Raw genomic sequence first — 23,299 nt, forward strand, 5'->3', positions numbered from 1 at the left:
GGGTCCAGGGCTGTTGTTAGCCACCAGGAATGACAGTGCTCTCCATGCTGAGTGGAGCCATTTTTGCCAGGAAAGAGAGCCCATGGTCACGCCTTGTGCAAAGCATCCCACGCCAGGGGCTCCCATGCCTACATTCCTGTCCTGAAAGGAAGCCACTCAGAGGCAAGGTGGGTCCAACCACCTCCCATGTGTTCACTCATCACTGTGTTCCAGCAGTCACCCCAGTGAACAGTCCTGATGGGATTGGATGTGGCTCAGAATGTCACCCTCATGAGCTCTACCCTGCCACAGCTGCAGTTCTGCAGTGGGAGAAACTCAAAACCTCAAAACACATGCACATGAAAGAAAAGAGCAAGAGCCAGAGCCCAAACAGGCCAGGTGTGGCAAAGACAGCTGGAGTGCCTAGGTTGGGACTCAGAATTATGTCAGTGGGGTGGCATTGCTGCTGGCACCAGCATGATAACCGAGAGCCAGCCCTGCTCATTTTGGGGAGCAGTGTGTTGGGGAAGGCAGCAGAAATTGAGAGGCAGGATTGAGTTTGGCCCTAGGAGGAGGTTGGGTAAGAGGCCAGTGTGGGTTGGAGAGCCTGGGCAGATAGACAGAGGCCAGGGCACACCCCAAAGCCTGGAGACTGCACTTGATGTCCAGGGTTGTGAAACACCACTTCCCCTCTTACTCACAACTGAGAGCAAGGGGCATTGATGAGTTCAGTTTGTGTGCGGCTGCATCCAAGGTGGCTCGGCTAGGAACCTCTGTTTCCTTGACTCAGGAGGCTGGGAGTCCAGGCTCCACTGAGGCTCGGCTGGGAGGATCGGAGTCTGAGTTTATGCCTGTGTTCCCTGTAGGATCCATGTTGGCTGAGCCTCAGTGTTTTTGTAATGCGAGGATGGGTGACCGTCATGTCTTTATCACAGGACACACTTGCTAAATGGATTTGTTTGCTCTGAGGAGGAAAGCGAGAGGGGGGAGTGGTGCTGGAGACAGGGATGCAGACAGGGGTCATGGACTTGGCATAACTCAGTCTTGGAGGTGATATCCCATCACCTGTACCCACTTCAATTCCCATGAATCCAGAGGCTGAGCCCCCTTGAGGTGAGGGGTGAACCAGTTCTGGGCAGCAGGATGCTGTGGTACCTCGGAGTCTCTGTGAGACCCCAACACTAGACACACTTGGCCCTTTGAAATCTTAGGAGAAGCCTTGGGAAGTTGTATGGCAGAGGGGAGCAGCCTCTGCATCTCAGTCCCCTCCAACTTGCCATGGTGTAGAAAGGGAACTGCAGCCACGATGGGACGGACATTGGCCATGTCCCTGTGTGGGACACAGGCCTGATTGAGTTAGGGTGCATTCTTTGTCTCTCCCTTTCTTGTGATTATCCCATCTCTACATTTGTGCTTTAGCCACCTGTGAGTCCCATCTCTGGTTTCAGAGAGAACAGAGGGTGTTATGGGCCAATAGACACAATAAACCCTAGAGATTAGATGCTACCCTACTTTCCAGAAAAGACTGGGCACACCATGAGTTGCACAATGATGGGACCAGGGTCCAAAAGCTGCTGAGAGGGAAGGACTGGTTGTGAATGCATTTTTGAAGGCTCCAAGCTGGAACTCTAGTGGCACCAAGCAGGGCAGATGCTGGTGGGGATGTTTGGGTAGTTGTTGGTGAACACCTGCGCACCTGAGATGGGTAGGCATGGAGGAGAAATCGGCAGCCCATAGGGCTGTTGAAAGTGGTCTTATGTGAAAAGAGGCTCAGGTATGGGCACAGGAAATGACATCATTGCCGTGACAATGGATCAAACAGAACATGGAACCCTGGTATCCAGGCACCCACTTCACTGACCAAGCCATCCGAGCTCACTTGGTTGGAGCCACTGGAGGGAGAAGGATGTTCTCCTGTGGTTGCAGACAATGCCGAGCCTCAGGCTCCCAGGAATCTCAGGGGGGCCAACTAGCCCTTTTGTGGATACACTGTGTGAGGCTTCATCTTAGACGCCAGAGCCTCTGGTGATTGTCGCAGAGGAGCTCAAGAGTAACAGTGAGTAGCACAGGGCAGGTGAGCCCAGCAGGCCCTCTAGTCTGATCCCTGATGAATGGCCCAGGACTCCTATTCTGACTCTGTGTGTGTGTGTGTGTGTGTGTGTATGTGTGTGTGTGTGTGTGTGTGTGTTTGTACTGATGGGAACTGTCCCATTGTGCTTTGACTCTAGTGTATTGGCACAAGTCATTTTTCTGTTTGTCACCATTTCCATTTTGAACCCACCATTCTTGGTCCCAACCCAGGGTGAAAATGATCAGAACACGGAGGAGCCCTTCAGGGTTCAGAGCCTTGAACCTTACAGGCAGGACCAGCTTAGGAATGAGCTCCTGCCTGTCATTTGTGGGAGGAACCTACATTTCAGCAGCAACATGGGGTTAATCTCCTGGGATTTCATCCCCACCCAGCAGGTGCTGGATCTCTTGTTCCCAAAACAGCCACCTTCTTCAGTCTTTACTCCTGGTGCCACTCCACATCCTCCAAGGGGACAAGAACCTCAGGTTCTGGATGGATGTTGTAGAATGCCCACAGAGCCAACTGCCAGGCTGGGTGGGGTGCAGTTGCTGGGCTTTGCTGATGTTGTCATCCCCCACAGTTCTTGGAACCTTCTGTGGCAGTGGCATCCAGGACCCCAGCAGCTGTGAGTAGCAGCTCCTCACTGCTTCACTCCAGCGAGCAGGTGGAAGACAGCCGCATTGTTCACGTCCTCCTAGAGGGACAGAGCCTGAGGGAGACAAAGCGCATCCCGGTAAGCCCGACAGCAGGGCTGCCTCCTGGGTGTCCACACAGTGGAAGGCAGGAGACACAGCCAACCCCAGGGCTATGGTGGGAAATAAAGAAGAGAGAGGTCCGTCTTAAGGGCTTGACCTGAGGAGGGAGAGCATCAGCATGCCCAGCTTCAGTGGTGAGTGGGCCTGTGTATTGTGGGTTTTGCAGGCCAGAAGTGCAGACGGAAGTGCTGTGGACAGATGAAGGCAGAGATATGTCCAGGGTGCAGGCTGCAGTGCCTAGAACTTGGTATTCTCAATGAGTGAAGTTGGAGCAGAGGAGGTGGCAGTGACTTGTCACATGTGTAGGAGGGGATGTGTTCCTGGTGGCAGGGAAGAGAACCTCCTTAGCATGACTAGGTGTAGGAATTTGGGGTCGGGATCACCTGGGGGGTCATGCCAAAGCTTCGGAATGTTAGGCTTTGCATGTATGTAAATACGGAGCTAAAGGGGTTCTTGGCAGAATTTCTATGGATGTGCAGTAGACACGCTAATGCTGCAGGTGTCCAGCTGCAGAGGAGACATGTTCAGTGACTGCCAGTGCTGAGTCAAGTACATCATGACAACCAGACCCGCACCGAGCTTCCAGAGGCCAGGGCCTCTCAAAGCTATCATGAAGCACTCAAGTGCACACTCTTGTATCTGAGTCTGTTTTGTGTCGTGGCAGTCAGGACCCAAATTTTCAGTGCATCTGCCTCTTCCACCCACAAAGGCAGCCTGCATCCCAGATCACACTTGGTGCGCAGATCCCTGGCCCATTGCTCTCATCTCAGTGAGATGAGAGTGTGTCTGTGCATAGGCAGTTTGGTCCTTTGACATGAGTGGAATGTGGCTCCCCAGGGGGAGGGGAGATGGCAGGTACAGGCAGATATTTGTACCAGGATTGTTCTAGTAGCACATTGCAAGAACCCAGGTGGTATATGGAGGACACACTCAGGTAGCAGGATAACAAGATTGTGCCCTTGTATATGTAGCTGAGATTTCTCCTGAATGTTTGACCACAGTCTTCTGGGTAGCTCTTCTAAAAGCCATTCTCTGATGACATTTGTCCCACCCTGATCCAGGTGACCTTTCAGGAGACGGTGACAAGCCTCATCCGCAGGGCCTTGGACCAAAATTTGTTGCAGCATGAGGATGTGGACAACTTTGAGCTGCTGTATATGATGTCTGAGGATGAGAGTAAGTAGGACAATCAGACAGTGGGGAGACATGATCCACAGTGGGCTCAGGATAACTGACAGCCAAGAGAAAGTGGGCCTTGGCCCCAAAATACCAAAGTGTGATGGGCCTGGCGGAGACTCTCAGGGGTTGTGGGTGTTTTGTGGTATAATCCTTGAGTGCCACCTAACAATTCTCTCCACTTCGCTCTGCAGAAATCAAGGTCTCTGACCACTCACTCGTGTGTCTGTCCATGAATCTGGGAATACAATATTTCATGGTGAGGAAACGCCCCCAGGTCAAGGGAAAGGAGGTAAACACCTACCTTATTCAAGCTGTGCATGTGCTGCCATTCCACTCCGACCTGAGGAAATAAGAAGCCTCAGCACCTGGACATATTTGCTGGAAGCCCATAGAGCCAACTGACAGTCTGGGGTGGCTTTCTGTTTCTGGGTTTGCTGATGTTCCATCCCCCACAGTTCTCAGAATCAACCTGCAAGTCCTCCAGGCCGCTTTCCCACAAGCAGGTGGGAGACACCTGCTTAATTCGTGTCCACTTAGAAACACAAAGTCCAGAGATGGCCAAGAGTGTTCTGGTAAGCCTGGGAGCAGGGGTGTCCCGTGGTGCTTACACCTGGGTGGGGAGCAGACACTGGTCCAATACCATGGACTACTCATGCCCTCTTGAATTTGGAGCTTCTGGATGATCAGGAGGATAGATGGGAATCAAGAAGGGAGAGGTCAGTGTGAAGGGCTGGAGCTGAGATGAGCGAGTGCAGCAGCTTGTCCACTGCCATGTCTGAGGGAGTCTGTGTGTCAGGTGGCAGCATGCAGTCCAGAAGGGCAGGGACAGGTATGGGTGACAGATGAGAATAGGACAGGAACTAGGTTGCAGGTTCCCTTGTATGGGATGCTGACGTCTATGGAGGAGGACAGCAGTGTGAGGTTCTCCATGTTCCTTGAACAAGGAGCTGAGAGAGTCTCTCTGCAGAGTCGATATGGATGTGGAGCAAGCACACTAAATGTCCAGGTAACCCAATGACCACCCTTGCCGGATGAGGTGCCCTCCTACATCCCAGCCAGCACTGAGCCTCTGGAGGCCAGGAGCTCTCGTGGCTATCTTTCAGCTCTCCTGTGTGTGGTCATGTTCCTGGTCTGTTTTTGGCCCTGGCAATCCAGACCAAAGCCTCTAGGTTTTGTGCCTAGGCCATTCCCAATGCCGCCTGCATCCTCGGGCAGACCTGGGATCTTGGAGGCTATTGTCCCATTCCTCCCAACTTGTGGGATGAGATTGCATCTGTATGCAGGTAGTGGGGTCCTTTCACTCCAAGAGGAGTGCAGCTCCACAAAGAGCAATGGCAGGCCCAGGAAGTCCTATGTACAAGGATTGGGCTAGTAGCCTGTGGGAAGAGCCCACACGATGAGCAGGAGGTCAGCCTCGGGTAGTAGGGTCATGGATGTTGCCCTTGTATTTAGAGTGGAGGTGCCTCCAGAATGCCCCTGCCCACTGTCCTTGAGTAGTCACTTCAAGGCCCATTTCCTGAAGGCCTGTCTCCCATGCTGCTCCAGGTGACCTGCCACGATAGGGCTCCTGTCGTCATCCGCAGCGCCCTCGACCTACACTTCCTTACTGAGGAGAATCCAGAGGATTATGAGCTGGGCCAAATCATCTCTCCCCGTCAGAGTAAGTGAGACAATCAGATAGCAGAGAGCAAGGGTCAGGATGTGGACTCAGGTCAACTCTTAGCAACAAAGAGTAGTCTCTGACCCCCAAGAACACTCCAACAGGTGTGTTGGGTTCGTGCACAAAGCCAACTGCACTTCTGCTGGTGGAAGGTCTTGAGGTCCAATGGTATACCCCGGTGGATATTGCGGCTCCCCACCAGGTGCCCTCCCCTGGACATGAACAGGCATCCAAAGCTGACATCTTTGAGGAGTGAGGAGGAAAGCCTCTCTCCAGGAGCAGTATGTTTTCATGGTCTGGGATAGGAGTGGTTTCAAAGGAACATGGGAATGCATGGGCTAAAGAGGGAACTGGCATTTTGTGGACTGAAGCAGTACTATTGAAAGCCTTCTGTGTGACCAAAAAACCACTGCCTGGGCAGAGCATTGCCAGGATTCTAGCAAGCAGTAACAGGATGAAATTGGGAAGAAAACACAGCCTGGGAGACAGCCTGAATCATCTGTTTTTGCATAAATTCCATGGTCTTACGCACCTGAGTCCACTAGGCAAGGAGTGATCACAATAGCCAGGTTGTGATCCCTAACTAAAGTCAGATGAGGGCTTCCTGAGCACGTAGCCACCGAGCTCATCTGATAATAATGCCAGCGCTTTTTCGTTGGTTGGTTGGTTGGTTTTTGTGAGCCAAACACCACAGCAGCCATTATCCCAGCCTATGTACCCTGAAGACCACCATCCCTATGAGTTCTAGGATCACTTGTCTCCTATCTTAACCTACTGTTAGGTTAGTAGAGTCTATGGAAGAGGAAGTCTGTCTGGGGCCTTGGTAGCCTAAGAAATTCATAGCAGAGATCTCCACATCCAACCCAGAAGGGATGGAGAACAGGCTCTAGGTTAGAGGAGGGCGACAGGAAACACATGTTCAGAGGAAGGAGAAGCGGCTGTTGTATTCCCCCACTCGGGGTCATGGCACCACTGGGCCATACACTATGTTGGAGGGAAGCAGTCCCTTTGCTGGTCTTTGGAACCATTGTTCTCAGTAGGGCAGTATTTGGAATGTGGCCTCCATTCTCAGAAGCCTGGTTCACATGGAGGCGGGCTCCACCAACGCAGAAGCATGGCTCTAACGTGGTATCCGCGCTGGTCAGCCTGTCCTCACTGTGGCCATACTTGAGGAAAATAACTCAGAGGAGGAATCCTAGGCCTTTTTTCTCTGGGTTTCATAGCTTTCTCTTTGGTTGTGCACTGAGGCTGTCCATAAAGCTCTAGTGTGTGGCAGTGGAGAGCTCCTCAGCCCTTGCCACAAAGGCATAGACTGGGAGAGAGAGAACGAGGCTGGCAGAGAGGGAGAGAGAGAAAGATGGAGAGGGAGGACCTCTCCTTGGAGAATGAGGATTCAGTGGAGCCAACAGGAACAAGGTACTGTTGCCCAGGGCACAACCCTGTTTAGGTCTTACTCCAACCATGCTCAACCTTTCTTCCAGTCCCTCCCACCCCCCAGTAGTGTATTCATCTTGAATGAGAATTTCATGTTGACATCAGAGCACTCACCATCCAATGCTTCCCTCCAAACCCACCTATGAAGATGGCTCATGTGGGGACTGAATCTTCGGCACAGGAGCCTTTTGTGGGAGATTTCAGATGCAAACCCTAGTGGTGTGCTTTGGCAGATGCAAGAGGACCTGAGATATTCTGGAGTCCAAAGCCTTCGGTAGGAACAGACATTAGGTCTGTTGAAGTGCTCTGCCTAGTTCTTCCTCAGGGAGGACTGTGGAGGCTGTCTTTGTTGGTATTGGTGCTGAATTGGAGAGCTCTCAGGTGTGTGGCTCTGGCCTTTTCTGGCACAGGCTCTCAGATGTTGGCGTGTCCTAGGGAGCACCTCCTGAGTGCCACCTTCTTTTTGTACACCCCTCTCTCCCCAGAGCTGAGGATTCCAGCAGAGGCCAACGTATTTTATGCCAAGAATCCTCACAAAAAATCCAACTTTGTGCTGAGGAAAAGGAGCCTCTCCCAAAAGAATGATGGGTGGATCCAGCCTCAACCTCCCTCTCGTCCTGCAAAGAAGGCTCCTGCCCTCCTGAGGATGCTTGCAAAACCATTCTGTTGCTGTGTGCCTGGGCGGGGCTGAGGCAGACCAGGAATATTTACATTGATTGCTATTTTCTTCAAAGTTTGAATCTATAGTTTCCCATTGTCCTTGACCTTGTTTAGTAACACAGTTGTTACTCTATCCTGTATTTGTTGTTTCCATTAATATATTATTATTATTTTAAAATATATATGTTTTTGTTACCTGATCTACTGTGATGATTTGAGTATACTAAATGTAGCAGTGATTCCTAAAGGACACATCCAAACCAACAGGAAGGAATGTTTCATTCTATCAGCAAGAACTTTGGTTTTTAGGAGTTTGGCAGATGGCATTATCTGAGTCAGTTTTCCAATGGGGGCAATGAAGTATCAGCTATGATGGTACAAACACAAACAAAGACACACAAACACACACAAGAGCACACACACTCACTGAGAGATAGATAGACAGATGGAGTTGGTCTCTGCTGAAATACTTTGGAGACATGGTTCTGATTTCTCCCCTTTTGGAGTATTTTCAATTGCACAAGGTGTCTTGCAAATGAACCCATGTCTGAGGAAGACATGCATGTGTACTTCACATGCCACTTTTCACATAGCAGGAAGGTCATGTAATATTTTTCATGCAGCTGTCTTTTGACTGTGAACCATCCCATGAGGTCAGCTGTGAAATTTTCAACTTGTAGCATCACAATGGGGATCCACTCTTTGGATTTGGGGATATTTCCGATTTTCTTGATTCAGATTGGAATGATATATATTTTAGTTTTTGATGAAAATTCTGCATTTGATGGTAATGAATGTCGTGCATCTAGGAATCTGTAGAGTGCAGACAATGAATGGATGCCTACTGTTGTCTGGACTGGTCTGAAAAGTCCTGTAGCATCTGAGCATGTGTGAGGGCTGTACAGGTCTTGCCAAAAGTCCAGGTCAGATGATCCTGCACAAAGCTGAACTCCTAGTGGTCTCCACAACAGTGTAAGGGCCAAGGAGGAACTCACTTCCACACAGAAGTTGGGAAGCTACCTTATGAAGGTGATCATAGATACGGGATTATTAATATATCCAGGTTGGCATCTATTATTTTTTTAGCTTTTGACTTTCGCAGCTGTGGGCATCTTGACAACCATCAACTCCCTGTAAGCACAGACAACTCTATAAGAACCTGAGGATAAATTTCCCTGTGCATGTCCCCTTGTGAAACTGCTTAAGCACCGCCTGGTTTACACACAGGTGGAATTTCTAGGTCAAAGTGTGCATGTTTACTTCTTTGACTAAGCACTGCCAGGTGGCTCTTCTGCATAGCTCTACCTGTGGCCAGGATTGTATTATCTAGCTTTCTAACTTTTGCAGGTTGAGTAGATACATAGTGGGAGCACACTGTTTTTGTTGGTATTTTTCTTGGTATCTATTCTGATGCTTTTCACTGGGGGATTTTTTCCTGTGAAAATGGGCTTCCTCTACTTGACCTTATTTTCTTCTTTTTAAAATTTTTTCAATGTGACTTTTTAATTTTAGTTTTATTAAAGACATTGCCCCTTGCTTGCATAGTCTATATCTAAAGCACTAGTCCTTGCTCCAAGGCCCAGCTTGCTCTCAGCTGCCCCAGGAGGGGAACAGTCTTTGGCGGTAGACAAGAGACGCCCCTGCAGGGGGCACAAGTGCTTTGGCCCTCTGGTGTCTTGCCAGCAGTGCTTCCCATGCTCACAGAGGGTTTCAGACACTGAGTCAATGGTCCAGGTGGTCTTTTGTTCAGTCTGATCTCAAATTGAGCTCCTCTGAGAGGTCATATTGAAGTCCTTGTGTGTACCTGACCCATCATTTTAAACAATATTCCAAGTTCACTTTTTGTGTGTACGTGGGTTCTGGGGATTGAACCCAGGGCCTTGAGCCTGTGAGGCAAGTGACCTACCTGAGCTACACCCTCAGAGACCCCTGTAAATGTATTTCCCCTTTGCCTCGGAGTCTAAGTTGCCAAGGCTGACCTCAAACGTTCCTCTTGCCTCAGCCTCCCTGGTGGCTGGCATGACAGGCATGCACCTGGGACTGTCACACTCGAGCCTGTGATGGGAACTCATGTGCATCTGTCCAGGGCTGAGCATGGTTAGGCAGAGCTGTGCTCCAGGCTCCCTGCAGGGCTGTGGAGGCTTCTGCTGCCCAGCAGCCCTGGTGCCATGGCCAGGGCTCCTCCCAGCCGAGGGCAGGCAGCTGCCCATTGCTGTAGGCTGAACTTATTTTCTTCTTATGGCACTCGTCCGTTCTCTGGAGTATGTTGTATGGTTTGTCCATTAGGAGTCTAACAGGTCCTCTAGAACCTTCAAACAATTAGTAAAATTCCTGAACAGTAAGTGAGCGCGCGCAGAAATTGGGCTAATATTTTGGGAAGAACAATGTTGGATGATATATTCATGGCTTGAATATATCATCCAACATGAAGTTATATTTTATTACTTACAAAATAATAAAATAATGAAGCAATACCATGGGCTGAGCTAAAATAGATCCTTAGGATCTTAGGCATTCTGTAATAAATCTGTGTCACTTGAAGTATAGAGTTGATCCACTCTGAGTAATGAAACAGAAGTAAAGGTATCAAAGCCAATGATCATCTGTTTCCAATTTTCTGTGATTTGGTTCAAGTGGTAAAGTGGTGATATTTATTAATAATGGATCGAATAGGTTCATAATTGTTTTAGAGTACAATTAGATGCCTTCAAACTTTAGGCTACATGGGCACATTTGAGAACGGTTCCAGCCATTCTCTCATCCTTTGAGTCATTCCCCTCCTATGTCCTGTGAGACATTTTCTATGTGAGGCTTTAAGAAGAAGAAGAGAATATTCTGTAAAGAAAACCTTGTGATCTGTGCAGTATGAAGTTGAATGGATTCATTCAGAAATCAGAAATTCTATTGAAAGATATTTATTTGCATGAGCCAAATAAAACCTATTTTTAGGCATCCTGGTGAAGACAAGGTTTTATCTTTATGTCTCATTTTCTATGTTTTGTTGTTGTTGTTGTTGTTAGAATGAAATTCATATGTTGCCAGACCATTCTATCAGATGTGTAACTAGATGCCATTTAAATTACCCACTTTTACATGGTAGACAGTTTTTAATGAACACTGCCTGTCTGCACCTTTTTTAAAAACAGGACTGGGATCAGAAGCCCAAATACCAATGGTTAGCTGGAGCATATTTTTCATTTGGCCTATCTGTCAGTATTCCCTGAGGTCATCTGTGCAATCAGCTTCGTTACTCCTGCTCCCTCACTGGATTTCATAGAAACCATATGCTATGTATGAATCAGGGACACCAATCCCACAACATAGCATTCTTGGAATATCCAAAGTCCCACTTTTCACTTCGCCATGCCTGAGATCAGCAGTAATATTTATCAGCAAATGTGAGATTTTCAAAGATCCAATTCTATGTGCTCCTTTCTCATAGAGCCTTAGGCAGGGATATAGCATACATAAATATTAAGTAAAGTCCATAGTTTTTAAAATGTCATCCATTGAATAGTTGACACATGTCTGAGATAGTTTTTATTTTGGAGGAGGTATTATTTAATAGGGAATTCCAACAGCTACCTAATAGTGAAATGAGAAGTCTTGCATCCATTTTATTTTGTTTCTGATGATTTTTATGAGTAAGGGTAAGATACTTCCTTGTTCTGATGCAGATGTTGCCCACTTTTGTGAATGGATGCGGGGTGTCACCTACTACTTGCATATCTGCATATTGGGCTTGACACTGCTATCGTACTTGGTAGTTGGCAAAAAGTCAATACTGAAGTTAAGCTCTTGTGTTCTAGCAGCAGAGCTGAAGATCCTTGATGTGCCACCTTCTGCAATCCATGCTGCTCTCTTCATGTTCCTTATTGACTTCCTGGTGAGGAGCATCATGGTCTCCTGGTCTTGAGAATGGCCAAGCATTGCTCTGTGAATGTGGAAGATGGGCATGTGGAAGGCTCCAGGGAGGAGGGATCATTGAACATGTACTCGAATCCATGTGCCTGTTGAATGACCTGTTTTTTTATTTTTGGGTTTTAAGGGAGACACTGCCCTAAAACACTTCTGTGCAGCTGGGGATGCAGGCTTCTGCTTCACCTTGCAGGAAGCATTAACAAATCCTTTCCAGAAGACATGAGAAGAGAGAAGTGAGCCTCTGGTATCATGCAGGTTCCTTGCATTGCCCATGGGCTAGAAGAGAGAAGAGTTGCTTCATGAGATTTGATCCCCTTTTTCCTGAAAAGTTCCACACAGAGGTGAGTCCCCAGCATGTTTAGAAATCATTTCAGACACCTTTCTGGACGGAATTGAATCAGAGCCCCTGATGATGTGGAAGAGCTAAAGATGGGTTTGCTATGAATTTTCTATTTCATTCATCAGGGCCTGAGTCAAGTCAGTCATTGTGCTGTCAACACATGAGCTGCTGGTCAAATGTGAGGAAGTGGTCTTGCTTTATGAAAACACCACCCTGATTCAGTGAGCCAGAGGCAGCCTGCAGTCCCTGTTTTCCTGTAAAGGCAGATTGCTGTGGATGGCCTCTGGCCTCGTCATGCAGCCCTGCTCAGAGTAGGGGATTGAGGGACCAGGCAGATCCCTAGTTCCTTTTGACCTTTATTGCCATTGGGCCACCCCAGGGTCCTTGGACTCTACCTGGTCTTCTGGCCTGGGTCAGGGGATGTGAGGTTTGGAATCCCCCTCTGTGGCAGGATCCCAGCCCCCCAGCCACTTGAGGTCAGCACATCCTTCCCTAATTGTGTTAGAGTTGGAGACTTCTCCCACCCATCCTCATCCATGCTCATCCCACATTTTGTAGCTTGGCACCTGAGGACCTTTATTCATTGACTTAGTTGTTAGTGATGATGGTTACTAAGACTAAGTGACTCTTTCAAGTCACATCACTTGCATGGTAGGGCTAGAGCATGGATCTTCCTAATTGATTTCATGGGACTCTCTCATGGAAACTGTGACTGCTTCCTAAACACACACTCTACATTTGGAGTGTCAAAATTCTTGCCACTGCCTCCTTGGCAAGTGTATCTTGTCTTCTACGTGGGAATTTCACAAATATTTTCCTTTGGTTTGTGGAGGTCATGCAGAAGGGATTTCATTTGAAATAGCCCAAACAAGAAATACCAGTTGTCTTTTTCGCACATGGATGTGTGTAGTGAACACCCCTTTCTGTGTGCTTGCATGAGTTACTCCTTTGAATTTGTTGAAGAATGGTTGGCTGGGGAGCAAGTTAACGAGAGATGGATATCAATGGTTGTCAAGTATTCTGACGTGAAGAATGTATTGAGGATGTGAAGGCTTTTCTAGCCAGTTCCTATGGCTCAGTCAGGGATCAGTCAGAGGATTCTGTCTGGTAGACTCTTTGGCACAGATGTCAAAGTGGCCTGGTCTTACCCTGTCCAGGACTGAATGCTGAGCTTGAGTGGGAGCTTCTTGTCATTTCAAGCATTTCCATGAGTCTGTCCTCTGTTCTCTTGTATCCAAGTGGTTTCTAATAGGAAAGCAGAACAAAAATTGAAAGTATGGTGATTGATTATTTTTACCAATGTTATTTCAATCCACTTTGTTTAATACGAAATTACCTTTATGCTAGTAAGATTTCATATGTGAGGAAATAATGAAAATATTGGGGTTAGGGGATGAGAATATGCAAATCAAACATTTTTGAGCACCAAGACCCGTTTTTTGTTTTTGTTTTTGTTTTTGTTTTTAACTTAAATAATATTAAGTGCCAGAGGACCACCGCTGCCATTCAGCCTCAACAACCTCCAGGTCCAGCCTCCAGGTGGCCCATTTCACCAGGGTGTGTGGGACCACACTGTCCTGGGATGAGAGAACAGTACCCACGGATGTTGACATCTCACAGAGTAGATATTGCCAGTGACAGTAGGGAGCTATTGGCACATGAGGAAGGGAAGAGCTCTCAGGATGGGAAGAGGGGGCCGCTTCGAGACTCATTGGGTATGGCACGAGGCTGCTGGGTGTGGTATTGGCCTGGGCCCACTGAGTGGGGCAGATCCGTGGTCTGTGTTTCTGTACCCTCCTCTGTAGCCTGTGTTGGCAGCAGATCAGGGAATTGCGATCAGAAGTGCTCCCAGTAACACAGGCACCAGCCCCCAGAGTGTGTGCCTATCCGTTTCCCCACCTGGCCTGACTTAGTGCCTGTCTTGCCTCAGGGCTGAGACCCTACAATCTCTGATGAGGGTGTCTGTGGTCCAGATCCAACCTGCATGGCCAACATGCTCAGACCTTCAGCTGGGTCCTAGGCTGCTGCAACCAAACTCTGTTAACTGGGTGGCCGACAACAGAGGAAGTGTCTTCCGTTGAGCTCCAGAGGCTCAACACAGTAGGTGTTGGGCTGTCCCAGTGCCATAACCCCTCCCAGGTTTCAAGGGGACTGTCTCCCCAACTCTCCCAGCCCTTGCCCACTCTCCTATTGCTGCCCACGATCTGTGGTTCCCATATGGGCATCCCGCCCTGGCTCCAACCTCACATATCCGGTATCCACCAGTCTGGGTCCAGACTCTCCTCTTCCTACAAGAATATCAGATATTGGATTTGGTCCCAGTTGATGCTGTGTTCCATCATGTGAGCTCTTAGCTTCATCACTGTGCAAAGACTCTTTTCCCACATAAGTTCGCACGGCTTTTGGCTGGCTAAGAATTTTCAGGCGACACTTTTCTAATGAGTACACTTTCCTTCCTTCCGATCTCCCACCAGTGAGCATTCCTCGCACCCTTGTCCTAGTTCCTTTATGGCAGTTTCCCTCCTTATGGCTGAGAGGACCTAGTGACCCCTGAATTCACACGTTCTCCTTAATCACCAACACACTGCAGAATTCTCCAGGGGGCCATATATGCTCCTGGAAGTTGGTGTTGGAAATAGTTCTCCATCCATTAATCACTCCCTCACTCACTAATGTCCTTGTGTCCTTGAGAAAGGCTCTCCCTTTCCTGGTTTTCCTGAATAGAAATCCTCTTGCCTCTTGGGTGAATAGGGTTATGGGTTGTGCAGAGGGTGTTGGTCCACTGAGCATCTTAGAGACTGTCCTTTATGGAGCCTAATGATCCTCACTGGGGAATGAGGCCAGGGTCCTAACTGTGGTTAGTTAGAGAGGGAAAGAAGGACAAGGGAAACTCAGATGTCCCTTCATGGCCCCTGGAGTTAGAGGACTTACCCCTTTGCACCTGGGATCAGGAGACCTCATTTCCTCGAGGACACGCACACTCAGACGTTAATCTTGAGTGTGGGTTCCTTTCTGGGGTCCAGGGCTGTTGTTAGCCACCAGGAATGACAGTGCTCTCCATGCTGAGTGGAGCCATTTTTGCCAGGAAAGAGAGCCCATGGTCACGCCTTGTGCAAAGCATCCCACGCCAGGGGCTCCCATGCCTACATTCCTGTCCTGAAAGGAAGCCACTCAGAGGCAAGGTGGGTCCAACCACCTCCCATGTGTTCACTCATCACTGTGTTCCAGCAGTCACCCCAGTGAACAGTCCTGATGGGATTGGATGTGGCTCAGAATGTCACCCTCATGAGCTCTACCCTGCCACAGCTGCAGTTCTGCAGTGGGAGAAACTCAAAACCTCAAAACACATGCACATGAAAGAAAAGAGCAAGAGCCAGAGCCCAAACAGGCCAGGTGTGGCAAAGACAGCTGGAGTGCCTAGGTTGGGACTCAGAATTATGTCAGTGGGGTGGCATTGCTGCTGGCACCAGCATGATAACCGAGAGCCAGCCCTGCTCATTTTGGGGAGCAGTGTGTTGGGGAAGGCAGCAGAAATTGAGAGGCAGGATTGAGTTTGGCCCTAGGAGGAGGTTGGGTAAGAGGCCAGTGTGGGTTGGAGAGCCTGGGCAGATAGACAGAGGCCAGGGCACACCCCAAAGCCTGGAGACTGCACTTGATGTCCAGGGTTGTGAAACACCACTTCCCCTCTTACTCACAACTGAGAGCAAGGGGCATTGATGAGTTCAGTTTGTGTGCGGCTGCATCCAAGGTGGCTCGGCTAGGAACCTCTGTTTCCTTGACTCAGGAGGCTGGGAGTCCAGGCTCCACTGAGGCTCGGCTGGGAGGATCGGAGTCTGAGTTTATGCCTGTGTTCCCTGTAGGATCCATGTTGGCTGAGCCTCAGTGTTTTTGTAATGAGAGGATGGGTGACCGTCATGTCTTTATCACAGGACACACTTGCTAAATGGATTTGTTTGCTCTGAGGAGGAAAGAGAGAGGGGGGAGTGGTGCTGGAGACAGGGATGCAGACAGGGGTCATGGACTTGGCATAACTCAGTCTTGGAGGTGATATCCCATCACCTGTACCCACTTCAATTCCCATGAATCCAGAGGCTGAGCCCCCTTGAGGTGAGGGGTGAACCGGTTCTGGGCAGCAGGATGCTGTGGTACCTCGGAGTCTCTGTGAGACCCCAACACTAGACACACTTGGCCCTTTTGAAATCTTAGGAGAAGCCTTGGGAAGTTGTATGGCAGAGGGGAGCAGCCTCTGCATCTCAGTCCCCTCCAACTTGCCATGGTGTAGAGAGGGAACTGCAGCCACGATGGGACGGACATTGGCCATGTCCCTGTGTGGGACACAGGCCTGATTGAGTTAGGGTGCATTCTTTGTCTCTCCCTTTCTTGTGATTATCCCATCTCTACATTTGTGCTTTAGCCACCTGTGAGTCCCATCTCTGGTTTCAGAGAGAACAGAGGGTGTTATGGGCCAATAGACACAATAAACCCTAGAGATTAGATGCTACCCTACTTTCCAGAAAAGACTGGGCACACCATGAGTTGCACAATGATGGGACCAGGGTCCAAAAGCTGCTGAGAGGGAAGGACTGGTTGTGAATGCATTTTTGAAGGCTCCAAGCTGGAACTCTAGTGGCACCAAGCAGGGCAGATGCTGGTGGGGATGTTTGGGTAGTTGTTGGTGAACACCTGCGCACCTGAGATGGGTAGGCATGGAGGAGAAATCGGCAGCCCATAGGGCTGTTGAAAGTGGTCTTATGTGAAAAGAGGCTCAGGTATGGGCACAGGAAATGACATCATTGCCTTGACAATGGATCAAACAGAACATGGAACCCTGGTATCCAGGCACCCACTTCACTGACCAAGCCATCCGAGCTCACTTGGTTGGAGCCACTGGAGGGAGAAGGATGTTCTCCTGTGGTTGCAGACAATGCCGAGCCTCAGGCTCCCAGGAATCTCAGGGGGGCCAACTAGCCCTTTTGTGGATACATTGGGTGAGGCTTCATCTTAGACGCCAGAGCCTCTGGCGATTGTCGCAGAGGAGCTCAAGAGTAACAGTGAGTAGCACAGGGCAGGTGAGCCCAGCAGGCCCTCTAGTCTGATCCCTGATGAATGGCCCAGGACTCCTATTCTGACTCTGTGTGTGTGTGTGTGTGTGTGTGTGTGTGTGTGTGTTTGTACTGATGGGAACTGTCCCATTGTGCTTTGACTCTAGTGTATTGGCACAAGTCATTTTTCTGTTTGTCACCATTTCCATTTTGAACCCACCATTCTTGGTCCCAACCCAGGGTGAAAATGATCAGAACACGGAGGAGCCCTTCAGGGTTCAGAGCCTTGAACCTTACAGGCAGGACCAGCTTAGGAATGAGCTCCTACCTGTCATTTGTGGGAGGAACCTACATTTCAGCAGCAACATGGGGTTAATCTCCTGGGATTTCATCCCCACCCAGCAGGTGCTGGATCTCTTGTTCCCAAAACAGCCACCTTCTTCAGTCTTTACTCCTGGTGCCACTCCACATCCTCCAAGGGGACAAGAACCTCAGGTTCTGGATGGATGTTGTAGAATGCCCACAGAGCCAACTGCCAGGCTGGGTGGGGTGCAGTTGCTGGGCTTTGCTGATGTTGTCATCCCCCACAGTTCTTGGAACCTTCTGTGGCAGTGGCATCCAGGACCCCAGCAGCTGTGAGTAGCAGCTCCTCACTGCTTCACTCCAGCGAGCAGGTGGAAGACAGCCGCGTTGTTCACGTCCTCCTAGAGGGACAGAGCCTGAGGGAGACAAAGCGCATCCCGGTAAGCCCGACAGCAGGGCTGCCTCCTGGGTGTCCACACAGTGGAAGGCAGGAGACACAGCCAACCCCAGGGCTATGGTGGGAAATAAAGAAGAGAGAGGTCCGTCTTAAGGGCTTGACCTGAGGAGGGAGAGCATCAGCATGCCCAGCTTCAGTGGTGAGTGGGCCTGTGTATTGTGGGTTTTGCAGGCCAGAAGTGCAGACGGAAGTGCTGTGGACAGATGAAGGCAGAGATATGTCCAGGGTGCAGGCTGCAGTGCCTAGAACTTGGTATTCTCAATGAGTGAAGTTGGAGCAGAGGAGGTGGCAGTGACTTGTCACATGTGTAGGAGGGGATGTGTTCCTGGTGGCAGGGAAGAGAACCTCCTTAGCATGACTAGGTGTAGGAATTTGGGGTCGGGATCACCTGGGGGGTCATGCCAAAGCTTCGGAATGTTAGGCTTTGCATGTATGTAAATACGGAGCTAAAGGGGTTCTTGGCAGAATTTCTATGGATGTGCAGTAGACACGCTAATGCTGCAGGTGTCCAGCTGCAGAGGAGACATGTTCAGTGACTGCCAGTGATGAGTCAAGTACATCATGACAACCAGACCCGCACCGAGCTTCCAGAGGCCAGGGCCTCTCAAAGCTATCATGAAGCACTCAAGTGCACACTCTTGTATCTGAGTCTGTTTTGTGTCGTGGCAGTCAGGACCCAAATTTTCAGTGCATCTGCCTCTTCCACCCACAAAGGCAGCCTGCATCCCAGATCACACTTGGTGCGCAGATCCCTGGCCCATTGCTCTCATCTCAGTGAGATGAGAGTGTGTCTGTGCATAGGCAGTTTGGTCCTTTGACATGAGTGGAATGTGGCTCCCCAGGGGGAGGGGAGATGGCAGGTACAGGCAGATATTTGTACCAGGATTGTTCTAGTAGCACATTGCAAGAACCCAGGTGGTATATGGAGGACACACTCAGGTAGCAGGATAACAAGATTGTGCCCTTGTATATGTAGCTGAGATTTCTCCTGAATGTTTGACCACAGTCTTCTGGGTAGCTCTTCTAAAAGCCATTCTCTGATGACATTTGTCCCACCCTGATCCAGGTGACCTTTCAGGAGACGGTGACAAGCCTCATCCGCAGGGCCTTGGACCAAAATTTGTTGCAGCATGAGGATGTGGACAACTTTGAGCTGCTGTATATGATGTCTGAGGATGAGAGTAAGTAGGACAATCAGACAGTGGGGAGACATGATCCACAGTGGGCTCAGGATAACTGACAGCCAAGAGAAAGTGGGCCTTGGCCCCAAATTACCAAAGTGTGATGGGCCTGGCGGAGACTCTCAGGGGTTGTGGGTGTTTTGTGGTATAATCCTTGAGTGCCACCTAACAATTCTCTCCACTTCGCTCTGCAGAAATCAAGGTCTCTGACCACTCACTCGTGTGTCTGTCCATGAATCTGGGAATACAATATTTCATCGTGAGGAAACGCCCCCAGGTCAAGGGAAAGGAGGTAAACACCTACCTTATTCAAGCTGTGCATGTGCTGCCATTCCACTCCGACCTGAGGAAATAAGAAGCCTCAGCACCTGGACATATTTGCTGGAAGCCCATAGAGCCAACTGACAGTCTGGGGTGGCTTTCTGTTTCTGGGTTTGCTGATGTTCCATCCCCCACAGTTCTCAGAATCAACCTGCAAGTCCTCCAGGCCGCTTTCCCACAAGCAGGTGGGAGACACCTGCTTAATTCGTGTCCACTTAGAAACACAAAGTCCAGAGATGGCCAAGAGTGTTCTGGTAAGCCTGGGAGCAGGGGTGTCCCGTGGTGCTTACACCTGGGTGGGGAGCAGACACTGGTCCAATACCATGGACTACTCATGCCCTCTTGAATTTGGAGCTTCTGGATGATCAGGAGGATAGATGGGAATCAAGAAGGGAGAGGTCAGTGTGAAGGGCTGGAGCTGAGATGAGCGAGTGCAGCAGCTTGTCCACTGCCATGTCTGAGGGAGTCTGTGTGTCAGGTGGCAGCATGCAGTCCAGAAGGGCAGGGACAGGTATGGGTGACAGATGAGAATAGGACAGGAACTAGGTTGCAGGTTCCCTTGTATGGGATGCTGACGTCTATGGAGGAGGACAGCAGTGTGAGGTTCTCCATGTTCCTTGAACAAGGAGCTGAGAGAGTCTCTCTGCAGAGTCGATATGGATGTGGAGCAAGCACACTAAATGTCCAGGTAACCCAATGACCACCCTTGCCGGATGAGGTGCCCTCCTACATCCCAGCCAGCACTGAGCCTCTGGAGGCCAGGAGCTCTCGTGGCTATCTTTCAGCTCTCCTGTGTGTGGTCATGTTCCTGGGTCTGTTTTTGGCCCTGGCAATCCAGACCAAAGCCTCTAGGTTTTGTGCCTAGGCCATTCCCAATGCCGCCTGCATCCTCGGGCAGACCTGGGATCTTGGAGGCTATTGTCCCATTCCTCCCAACTTGTGGGATGAGATTGCATCTGTATGCAGGTAGTGGGGTCCTTTCACTCCGAGAGGAGTGCAGCTCCACAAAGAGCAATGGCAGGCCCAGGAAGTCCTATGTACAAGGATTGGGCTAGTAGCCTGTGGGAAGAGCCCACACGATGAGCAGGAGGTCAGCCTCGGGTAGTAGGGTCATGGATGTTGCCCTTGTATTTAGAGTGGAGGTGCCTCCAGAATGCCCCTGCCCACTGTCCTTGAGTAGTCACTTCAAGGCCCATTTCCTGAAGGCCTGTCTCCCATGCTGCTCCAGGTGACCTGCCACGATAGGGCTCCTGTCGTCATCCGCAGCGCCCTCGACCTACACTTCCTTACTGAGGAGAATCCAGAGGATTATGAGCTGGGCCAAATCATCTCTCGCCGTCAGAGTAAGTGAGACAATCAGATAGCAGAGAGCAAGGGTCAGGATGTGGACTCAGGTCAACTCTTAGCAACAAAGAGTAGTCTCTGACCCCCAAGAACACTCCAACAGGTGTGTTGGGTTCGTGCACAAAGCCAACTGCACTTCTGCTGGTGGAAGGTCTTGAGGTCCAATGGTATACCCCGGTGGATATTGCGGCTCCCCACCAGGTGCCCTCCCCTGGACATGAACAGGCATCCAAAGCTGACATCTTTGAGGAGTGAGGAGGAAAGCCTCTCTCCAGGAGCAGTATGTTTTCATGGTCTGGGATAGGAGTGGTTTCAAAGGAACATGGGAATGCATGGGCTAAAGAGGGAACTGGCATTTTGTGGACTGAAGCAGTACTATTGAAAGCCTTCTGTGTGACCAAAAAACCACTGCCTGGGCAGAGCATTGCCAGGATTCTAGCAAGCAGTAACAGGATGAAATTGGGAAGAAAACACAGCCTGGGAGACAGCCTGAATCATCTGTTTTTGCATAAATTCCATGGTCTTACGCACCTGAGTCCACTAGGCAAGGAGTGATCACAATAGCCAGGTTGTGATCCCTAACTAAAGTCAGATGAGGGCTTCCTGAGCACGTAGCCACAGAGCTCATCTGATAATAATGCCAGCGCTTTTTCGTTGGTTGGTTGGTTGGTTTTTGTGAGCCAAACACCACAGCAGCCATTATCCCAGCCTATGTACCCTGAAGACCACCATCCCTATGAGTTCTAGGATCACTTGTCTCCTATCTTAACCTACTGTTAGGTTAGTAGAGTCTATGGAAGAGGAAGTCTGTCTGGGGCCTTGGTAGCCTAAGAAATTCATAGCAGAGATCTCCACATCCAACCCAGAAGGGATGGAGAACAGGCTCTAGGTTAGAGGAGGGCGACAGGAAACACATGTTCAGAGGAAGGAGAAGCGGCTGTTGTATTCCCCCACTCGGGGTCATGGCACCACTGGGCCATACACCATGTTGGAGGGAAGCAGTCCCTTTGCTGGTCTTTGGAACCATTGTTCTCAGTAGGGCAGTATTTGGAATGTGGCCTCCATTCTCAGAAGCCTGGTTCACATGGAGGCGGGCTCCACCAACGCAGAAGCATGGCTCTAACGTGGTATCCGTGCTGGTCAGCCTGTCCTCACTGTGGCCATACTTGAGGAAAATAACTCAGAGGAGGAATCCTAGGCCTTTTTTCTCTGGGTTTCATAGCTTTCTCTTTGGTTGTGCACTGAGGCTGTCCATAAAGCTCTAGTGTGTGGCAGTGGAGAGCTCCTCAGCCCTTGCCACAAAGGCATAGACTGGGAGAGAGAGAACGAGGCTGGCAGAGAGGGAGAGAGAGAAAGATGGAGAGGGAGGACCTCTCCTTGGAGAATGAGGATTCTGTGGAGCCAACAGGAACAAGGTACTGTTGCCCAGGGCACAACCCTGTTTAGGTCTTACTCCAACCATGCTCAACCTTTCTTCCAGTCCCTCCCACCCCCCAGTAGTGTATTCATCTTGAATGAGAATTTCATGTTGACATCAGAGCACTCACCATCCAGTGCTTCCCTCCAAACCCACCTATGAAGATGGCTCATGTGGGGACTGAATCTTCGGCACAGGAACCTTTTGTGGGAGATTTCAGATGCAAACCCTAGTGGTGTGCTTTGGCAGATGCAAGAGGACCTGAGATATTCTGGAGTCCAAAGCCTTCGGTAGGAACAGACATTAGGTCTGTTGAAGTGCTCTGCCTAGTTCTTCCTCAGGGAGGACTGTGGAGGCTGTCTTTGTTGGTATTGGTGCTGAATTGGAGAGCTCTCAGGTGTGTGGCTCTGGCCTTTTCTGGCACAGGCTCTCAGATGTTGGCGTGTCCTAGGGAGCACCTCCTGAGTGCCACCTTCTTTTTGTACACCCCTCTCTCCCCAGAGCTGAGGATTCCAGCAGAGGCCAACGTATTTTATGCCAAGAATCCTCACAAAAAATCCAACTTTGTGCTGGGGAAAAGGAGCCTCTCCCAAAAGAATGATGGGTGGATCCAGCCTCAACCTTCCTCTCGTCCTGGAAAGAAGGCTCCTGCCCTCCTGAGGATGCTTGCAAAACCATTCTGTTGCTGTGTGCCTGGGCGGGGCTGAGGCAGCCCAGGAATATTTACATTGATTACTATTTTCTTCAAAGTTTGAATCTATAGTTTGCCATTGTCCTTGACCTTGTTTAGTAACACAGTTGTTACTCTATCCTGTATTTGTTGTTTCCATTAATATATTATTATTTTAAAATATATATGTTTTTGTTACCTGATATACTGTGATGATTTGAGTATACTAAATGTAGCAGTGATTCCTAAAGGACACATCCAAACCAACAGGAAGGAATGTTTCATTCTATCAGCAAGAACTTTGGTTTTTAGGAGTTTGGCAGATGGCATTATCTGAGTCAGTTTTCCAATGGGGGCAATGAAGTATCAGCTATGATGGTACAAACACAAACAAAGACACACAAACACACACAAGAGCCCACACACTCACTGAGAGATAGATAGACAGATGGAGTTGGTCTCTGCTGAAATACTTTGGAGACATGGTTCTGATTTCTCCCCTTTTGGAGTATTTTCAATTGCACAAGGTGTCTTGCAAATGAACCCATGTCTGAGGAAGACATGC

This window comes from Urocitellus parryii, chromosome Y, assembly GCF_045843805.1.
Source record: "Urocitellus parryii isolate mUroPar1 chromosome Y, mUroPar1.hap1, whole genome shotgun sequence".
NCBI classification, from domain to species: domain Eukaryota; kingdom Metazoa; phylum Chordata; class Mammalia; order Rodentia; family Sciuridae; genus Urocitellus; species Urocitellus parryii.